This window comes from Pteronotus mesoamericanus, unplaced genomic scaffold (assembly GCF_021234165.1).
Source record: "Pteronotus mesoamericanus isolate MK-2021 breed Mesoamerican mustached bat unplaced genomic scaffold, CSHL_Meso_final contig_68, whole genome shotgun sequence".
NCBI lineage: Eukaryota > Metazoa > Chordata > Mammalia > Chiroptera > Mormoopidae > Pteronotus > Pteronotus mesoamericanus.
In genome coordinates, this window is record NW_026555234.1 from 17,048,987 (window position 1) to 17,058,141 (window position 9,155).

Genomic DNA, 9,155 nt, shown 5'->3' on the forward strand with positions numbered 1-9,155 from the left:
AATTCTAGAATCCAGTGTGAAAATGATAGCCTGTAATGATCTACTGAGTGCTGTTATCCATTAAACAATCATGGTTTGTCTTAATATGTAATATGTAATACTAGTTTTACCGTATTTTCTTTTAGTAGGAAAATGTCAAAGTTATATCTTATGTTCATCAGAACTTCTTGTGGTTAAGTTGATGAAATATGAGATGTGCAATAAATAAATTGCTGGAGGCTGGTATAGAGGCACAAATGCATTATTCTATATTTTTCTCTTCATTCTGTTATTAAATATAACTCCTAAATATGTCTTTACCTGTTTTCTGTGCATAGAAGTTAATAGAGTTAGTGGTCTCTATGAGACTACTTATTTCTAGAGTTCTATGACTTATATTACATGTGACATTTAACCAGGAGTAAAAGAGCAGCTCTATACCTGAAATTAATATAAAATAATACTGAATATCAGCTATAATTGAAAAACAAACAAAAAAAAGAAAGTAATCGGGATTTTGCTATTCAGCTTTCTCTACATATTTGAATGTTCCAATAATGATGGCTACATGTGGACAAACTGCAAGAAAGTCACATTTAACATATTCTTATATTGACCAAAGTACAATTAGAAGTCATTAAAATGACAAACATTGAACATGGCGTTATTAACTTGAGCATAAACTGGAAAAATCCATACTTTAGCAATTTAAAAATAATTTACATTTGAAAAAAACACTCAGGCATTTAAAACCATTCTGCTTTGAAGCCAATAAAATCCACTTGCGTGTTAAAAAAAAAATTGGTTATTTATTCTGCAGCTAAATAAACCCTCCTAGATTCCTAGGCAATTAATAAACTCTGAGTTTTAACTTATTTATAAGAAAATAAGAAACAAAAATTTGTTCTGTAACTGTCTGCTTATAAAAGTGAAGGAGTTAGGGCTTAGGGAGATTAAAAATTTGATTAAGGACACACTAATTAGGAGAAAAAAACAAGATTTGGACTCATTTATTATGACCTCAGCTTCTGTTTCCCTTGTCACTGTAGCACTTACTATACAGCGAGCTATAAGTGTTTATGTTGTTTCTTCATCTTTAAAATGAGGATAATAAATTCTACATTTTGAGATACTTTTTAAATTAAATATTATATTATCATTATTAAGATTGGAAAATAATACGAAGCAAAGCATAGCTAAAATAATTTTGAAACTGAAGATGTTCATAGTGATGACTATATCTAACATCTTCATTTTGCACATAAAATACTTAGGGAATATCCTTATGATAATTATTTTAATTGTCAAATACAGTGAAACAAAATGTGTGTGCTTGAACAATCTAGAAAAAAAAGCAGGTTGAATACCTTTAATGGCATTTCAAGACAACGTAGAAGTGTCATTTCAATAAAAAACTTTTTTAAGTAATTAAAAAAATCTTCTAGAAGACATTTTGGGTTATTGACTATATCAATTTAAAATATAAAACATACAAAATAAAAATATGAGTAAAATAATTACCAAAAATATATAATATAAACTATATAAACAATATATGAGGTCTGTCCAGAACAAGTCCAGCCATTGTTAATACAATGAAAAAGGTTTGCACGACAACAATGTAATCTGGCAGCCAAGGAGAGTGGCCTAGAATGTGTATGCATGAACAATGACAACTTCACTGTACTAGTCAGTGGAGATGGTAGATGCTGTTGAGTAAGCATGTGTGCTGTGTGGCTGGCACATTTAAAATGACTGAGCAAAGAAGGGCAACGAATCTGCATCCAATTTTGCGTTAGGCTTGAACATTCTTACAGGGAAACAACTTGGGTGATTCGGAAGGACACAGCTAAGGGCAACTGGTGATTGGCTGTTTCTTTACAACAATGCACCCGCTCATGCGTCAGGTCTCCTGCAGAGATTTTTGGCAAAACATCAAATCACCCAGGTGTCTCAGTCCCTCTACAGACGATTTGGTGCCCCGCAACTTCTGGTTTTTCACAACTAAAATCACCTTTGAAAAGGAAGAGATTTCAGACCATCGATGAGACTGAGGAAATACAATAGGGCAGCTGAAGACAACTGGAAGAACTGTGTGAGGCCCCAAGCTGCCTACTTTGAAGGGAGACTGAGGTGTCATTGTGCTATGTACAATGTTTCTTGTATCTTGTATCTTCTATAAATGTCTCTATTTTTCATATTACATGGCTGGATACTTTCTGGACAGAAGTTGTATGACTTTAAGGTCTCTTCTGTTGAAAAGAAACAAAGAAAGGGAACATCTTTTACTTATCCTTGATGTTAGGGAAAAAAGCTTCTAGCCTCTTACCAGTATGTATGATGTTAGATGTATTTTTTGTTTTGTTTTCATTGTTGTTAGATATTCTCTATCAAGCTGAGGAAGATTCCCCTCTATTTCAAGTTTACTAAGAATTTTTATTATGAATGGATGTCAGATTTTATCAAAAGATTTTTGTATCTATTGAAATATATGATTATGTGATTTTTATTCTCTAGTCTTTGGGGCAGTGGGTTACATTATTCAATTTTTGAATGATGGATGAGACTTAACATACCTACGATAAATTTCTCTTGGCTGTAGTGTATAATTCTTTTATACTGTCATTAGATTGGACTTTCTCATTGTTTTCTTTTTGCAAGCTATGATTTTTTTCTAGAATTTATTTTTATTGTATTTTTTCCATCCTTATTTATCCTGCTCATAACCAACCCCCAACCCACCCCACAATCACCACACTGTTTGTTATCTGTGTTTATGATTCCATTTTCCTTTATCCTTGATCCTTCCACCCAGTGACCCCACACCAGCTGTGAGCCTGTCCTCTATGTTTGTGTCTATGTTGGTGTGAGATATTGGTGTGTGGTTTTCTTTTCCTGTAATATCTTTGTCTAGTTTTGGCATTAGGGTAATGCTGACCACATAATGATTAAGAAGTATTTTCTCTGTTTCTCCTGAATGAGATTATAAAGACTTGATATAATTTCATTCTCAAATGTTTGATAGAATTTATTAGTGCACCTATCTGGACCTGGGGCTGGATTGTGGGCCAGGTCCCCAGTAAGGCATGTGCGAGGGGCAAACACACACTGATGTTTCTCTCCCTCTTTTTCTCCCTTCCTTCCCTTCTGTCTAAAAATAAATAAATAAAATCTTTAAAAAAAAAGTATGTTGTTTAAATGTTAAATATTTGGGAATTTTCTAGCTATTTTTCTGTTACTTATAGTTTATTACAACGTGGTTTAAGAGCATGTGCAGGTATGCTTTCCATTCTTCAACTTTATTAAGATGTGTTTAAGGGCCCAGAATATAGTCTATTCTGGTGAATAGTCCATATGATTTGGGAGAAATGTGCAACTGCTATTGTATGAAGGAGTAAGTAGTTGTCAGTTATATCCAGTTGGTTGATGGTTTTATTGATTTCAGCTGCATCCTCTCTGATTTCCTGCCTGCTGGATATGTCCATTTCTGATAGAAATGTGTTGATGTCACTGACTTTTGTAGTGGATTAATCTGTTTCTCCTTGCAGTTCTATACATTTTCGCCTTGTGCATATTATCATTCTCTTGTAAGGCATGGTCACATTAAGAATCATTATATTTGCTTAGGGAATTAACACCTTTATTTATATGCAATGACTTTCTGTATCCTTGTTAATTTCCTTGCTCTTAAGACTGCTATCTATAAAATTAATATAGTTACTCTACCTTTATTTTTATTTGTTTCAGCACGATGTATTTCTCACCATCTTTTTACTTTTAATCCATATGTGATTATGTATTTTCATAAATAGCATATACTTTTGTTTTTTAATACACATGGCAATTTCTGTTTTTGTTTGTGTATTTAGCCCAATTGATATTTAAAGTAATTATTGATGTAATTGAATTACTATCATATTTGTTACTGTGTTCTATTTTTCACTCTAGTTCTTTATTCCTAATTTTCACTTCCACTTTTTCTACCTTTTGCGCTTTTTGTATTGTTGTTCAGTTACCGTTGTCCTACCTTTACCCTGACTGCTCTCCCCTGCCCCATCCCACCCCAGCCCCTCCAATCCATCCCCTTCCCCACATTGTCCACGCCCAGGAGTCCTCTACATGGTTCCTTGGCTTGCCCCTCCCCCTTCTTTCTCCCATTATTCCCCTCCCCTCTCCCCTCTGGTCACTGTCAGTTTGTTCTTTATTTCCATGTCTCTGGTTCTATTTTGTTCATTTGTTTGTTTTGTTGATTAGGTTCCACTTAAAGGTGAGATTATATGGTATTAGCCTTTTGTGCTTTTAATTAAACATTTCATATGATTTATTTTCCTCTCTTAGTCTATCAATTATACTTTCTCTTTTTATAGCGGTTACTATAGAGTTTATAATACACCTTTAAAACTAGTCCAAGTCCCCTTTCAAATAAATCTTATATTGCTTCACAGGGAGTACAATTATCTTAAATTACAAATATTCTTCTTTTTTTTTGAAGGACTGGTTCTTTATTTTAAAAAGGTATTTGTTAGTTTTCAGTATCAAAATCGTGCACTGTTGGTTTGTCTTTCTCTCAGTTGGCCTCCAAAAAGGCCACACCAAGGGAGAGTACATTTGAAGCCAATAAGCTGCAGGATGGGCACCTAACAGACCTCACCCATAGAGCTACTGGGAAAGGAAAGAAACAAAGATCAGCACACTGCCAGCCCAGGCTGCAAAGAGCTGTCACAGTCAGAAGGGGTGGCCAGTGGGCCCCAATCCCAAAGAAGGAAAGTTTCAAAATACAGTTAATATAACATTTAAAAAGTTTTGTACATAAACTACTCAAGCTTTCTCCATCATAAACTGATATAAAGAGCAATGAGATGGCACTTTTAGAGACAGTGGGTTCAGACCCAGAAAAGGGTGATAAGATGATTTCATATGGCAGAAACATATTTTTCTTTCTTTTAAGGAAACAGGAGAGCAAATAACTAGTCACCTCAACATAAGGGGCTCATGATCCATTTTGTGATCCATTGAGAAGGGGGATAGATGTAGGACAAGGATTTAGTGTCAGATAGAGAGGCCTCACCATTTTAATTTGTTTGGTGACTTCTGATTTTTTAAAAAAGAAATGACCCCAAAATACCTTAAAACCAAAACCTGAACATCCTTCCCCCCAACCCCCCCCTTGTACCTCTTCCTGGAATCACCTTTCCAGTTTGACTGGTACTCTGCACAAGGCAATGATTCCCCACCCTGCGGAGTGGACTCTACCGGCTCTGTTGGGGGCTCTCAGTAAGGCAGGCCCAGACCTCTTTCCCTCTCCTAGGAAGAGGGCAATATGGATTAAGCTGAAAAATTACCTTCCAAAAGTGAAAAAGGTATTAGGTGGCTGCTTGGGAACTGTGGAATTACTTGGAATGTTTTACAAATGGTTGCCAAAACAACAACTGAAAAAGGCAATTACAAAATGTGCACATTGCAACATGCTTTTAAAAAGCCGCTTCGCATTGTGATCCCATTCCCTGACATGTTGCTCCCAGAGGTGCTCAGCCTCTAGCCTAACCAGACTCCTCTGGGAGAGGCAGAGACAGTTTGGTGAAAAAGACATTGGGTGGGGGGTGGACGCAAGGAGCGAAGAAGGCAGCCTTCCAGTTGAAGATGAGCCCTCAGTTTAAAGGTCAGGGGGCAGGCCTGCCTCAGGCGGAGTCAGGGTAGGAGGGAGGGGCAGCGGCAGCGGCAGGGCGGGACTTGGGGTGCTCGGCATCTCTTTCAGGTCAAGCGGAGTCCAGTCCAGCACCCCTGTGTGTACAGAGGTGCTCCGCTTTGGTGCCTTGCAGGGACCTTCCAAATCATCAGTTACCTTTTCCGGCTTGGCTACCCGATCTCTCAGCCAACTCAGCGCGGGTCTCTGCCTCCTTGAGTTTATCAGTAAGAATCTATATCTTCCTCGTAGAAGCCTTCTTTTTAAGAGTCCTTTATTTTTGCTTTCTTTAAGATTTTATTTATTTATTCATTTTTAATCTTTATTACATTTTTTTTTTCCCTTCAGCAGCGCTCACACTTCAGGGTCTGCTCATCCAACCCTCGGCAACGGGACTCTGCCAGCTCGGCTCGCTCCTCTGCACGTTTCACGTTGCCCTCTGCCGTCACCATCTATAGAGCCACCTCTTCGTACTTGCTATCTGCCTCTTCTGCACTGTGCTTAGCTTCTCTGAGTTACATTTCCTGGAGTTCCATCTTTTCATCGTCTTTGAAAGATCGGTTTTCAAGGACCTTCCTACCTCTCTGGCTTTCACCAGCCGCTCCCTCCAGCATTTGAGGAGGGGCCGGGGCCCCTGAGCACGGTCCAGCTCCTCTTCGACCCGCTGGATCCGACGGGTCAAGGAGGCCACCGCAGCCTCAGCCTGTTCCTGCGTCCGCCTTTCTCCCTCCGCGTCTCGCTGGAGGCGCTTGGCCCACTCCTCTGCATCAGGGGCCTGTTGCTGTAGACCTCGATCTTGAATTTCACTGCCCGGATGGTGCGTTGAACACCCAGCCCCTGCTCCCATCCGGTTCCCTGCCTCCTTCACCCGGCGCTGCAGCCGCTCCTCCTAATTACAAACATTCTTAATTTCCATCTCCCTTCCCCAGGATCATTGCTGCGATTCCTTTTTCTTATTAGCTATATTTATCAAATACGTTGCTGCTGTTACTATTTTGAACAAACTTTTATTTATTAAATCAATTCACAATACGAAAAATTTAAAATATTTTATTATTGCTTATTCCTTCTCTAAGGCATTTGCTTTCCTTACTTCAGTCTGAATTTCTGTACCTTAATCTCATCATTTAATCATCAGACCTATAGTCTTATTATTAGTTTACTAGGGCTACCATAACAAAGCACCATTAATTGGATGGCTTAGAACAACAGACATTTATTTCTTATGTTTTGAAAGCTGCAAATCAGACGCCAAGGTATTGGCAAGTACTTCTCTTTCTCTGAAATCTGTAGGGAGAGAATACTCCCCCCCCTCCTTCTAGCTTCTGGTAGCCCCCGATGTCCTTGGGGCTGTGATGCTATAACTCTAATCTCTCTCATCTTTACATGATGTTTTACCTTTGTCTCTTTATATCATCTTCCCTCTATTTGTGTCTATGCATTCCCATTTCTTGTTTTTAAAAGACCTTCAGTCACATTTTATTAGGCCCACTCTCATGATGTCATTTTAACTTGATTACCTCTGTAATGACCTTATTTCAAAGGAAGTTCTCTTTCTGGAGTAATGGGGTACTGTGGGTTAGAACTTCAGCATGTCTTTTTGGGGGGGAAGGATAAAATTCAACTGATAACACTTAGTATCTCTCATCTTGCTGCCTCAAACCCTGTTAAACATAAATAAAAAAGTATTTTATTCACTTTTTTTATTTCCCATAATTACATAAAACTATACATAATTAAATTATAAGAGATGGAAAGCTGGCTGAGAGCTATGGTTGTTTTCTATAGAAAAATGTGTTATGAAAAAATCAGCTTAGGAAGAAGCTTCCTTTTTCTATATTGCTGAGTTACATAAAATTTCAGTTGAACTAAAAATGTTGGCTATTTCTCTAGGCAGTGAAATCTCAGTTTTTTCCTAAAGCAAGTACATGATGCAAGAGAGTCAGTCTATACTTGATAATGAAGAACTGCAGGAAAAATGCAGCTCCAAAACATATATTTTTTTCTTTTCATTATCTGTGAAACTTTACTTATTTCACAGTTCAGTTCAAAATCCTATAGCTTAGATTTCACATTCATGATCATTGATCTGTTTGCAGCCTAGGATGCCAACATCCCCTCCAGAATCATTAATTTCAAAATATCAATATCCTAGGGGGGGAAAAAAAGCTTATTTCTCTTTTATCTTTATGGTCTATGTTTTAATTGACTGGAATATAATCATGAGCAATTGCAAGTAATTAAAAGTAGGATAGTTCCAATTACATAAAATACCTATTGTACTCATTATAATGATATTGAAGGTATGTATAAGATATATACACATTACATAAAATGTAAAAAGGAGGTAGGTGCATTTTGTTTATACATAAATACAGCACAGTGTACTTTTCATCTGTTCATTTTGTATTCTACTATAATTCTATCATTAAACATGAAATTTATTTATCATCATGTGTCAGTAAAACCAGAAGTTTAATTATCTAGGTAAATTCTCAGAAACTTATTTTTTCATATTTTATTCAGTGTTAACATCTTACATACTGTTCACCATTAATAACTACTGCAACAGTTTATCTCAACTATAAAATGCCTCTCTTCGTAAAAGTAAGACTATTGACATATTATAAATGATCAGGCTAAAATGAGAAAAATGTATAAAAACTACCATTTTCTATTAAAATAAACTATATGGCAGTTGAATCTAACATTATTTAAAAAGTGTCACTTATGGGGAAGTACTTCTTAAAAATATCTTTGGTCAGCAGAATATTAATAAGAAGTTGTATGGTAATGAGAGCCATGAAATAAAATAATAGGGACACTTTGGAATATGTTTTCATATTTTTTCCTGTCTTCTGCGAAATAAAACCACATTAACAGAATTTACATATATATTGAGACTCTGTACCAGGAAAAGTACCTACCTTTCTGTCACAGGGTAATGCCAAAAACTTCTCATGATGTTCTGATGTCTCCCTCACAAGAGTGACATATATTTTAGATATAACTTTCACATTGTAATAAGTGCGATTTGCCTTACAACTGTGTGCAGTTTCTTTTTTTCTCTAAAAAAAGAAAGTCGTTTTTAATATTTTAATTCAAATTAAACATTTGTCCGATCTCTCCTCATCAAGGTGAGAAGTCTGTCACATTTTTGTTTTTCCGCAGTCATTCCTTTCATTCCTACCTTCCCTTTGATCTTAATATCAAAGCATTAACAATTTAAGAAAGAGTATGTTGCCACTCTTAGTCCCCTTCATCAGGCTAAGACTTCAGTTACAAAGCCTTATTGACTCTCTTCACCATATCAACTGTAAAAGAGTAATATCAGATTGCTTCATTTCCTTTCCTAAATTCTTTTAAAACCTTCCTCTCACCTTTAAGATAAATTCAAACTCTTTATCTTTTCCATAAATAGCTTACCTGATTAACTCCTACCTACCCTTTTCTACTTCATTTCGTATCTCTCTTCCCTAACCCGTTGGTCTAT

At 36.5% G+C, this 9,155-nt stretch overlaps 1 pseudogene; it reads right to left on the reverse strand.

The window, feature by feature from the left end:
- Window positions 1–5,632: 5,632 nt before the first annotated feature.
- On the reverse strand, window positions 5,633–6,509 carry LOC129077643 (tropomyosin alpha-3 chain-like; annotated as a pseudogene).
- Between the last annotated feature and the right edge of the window lie 2,646 nt (window positions 6,510–9,155).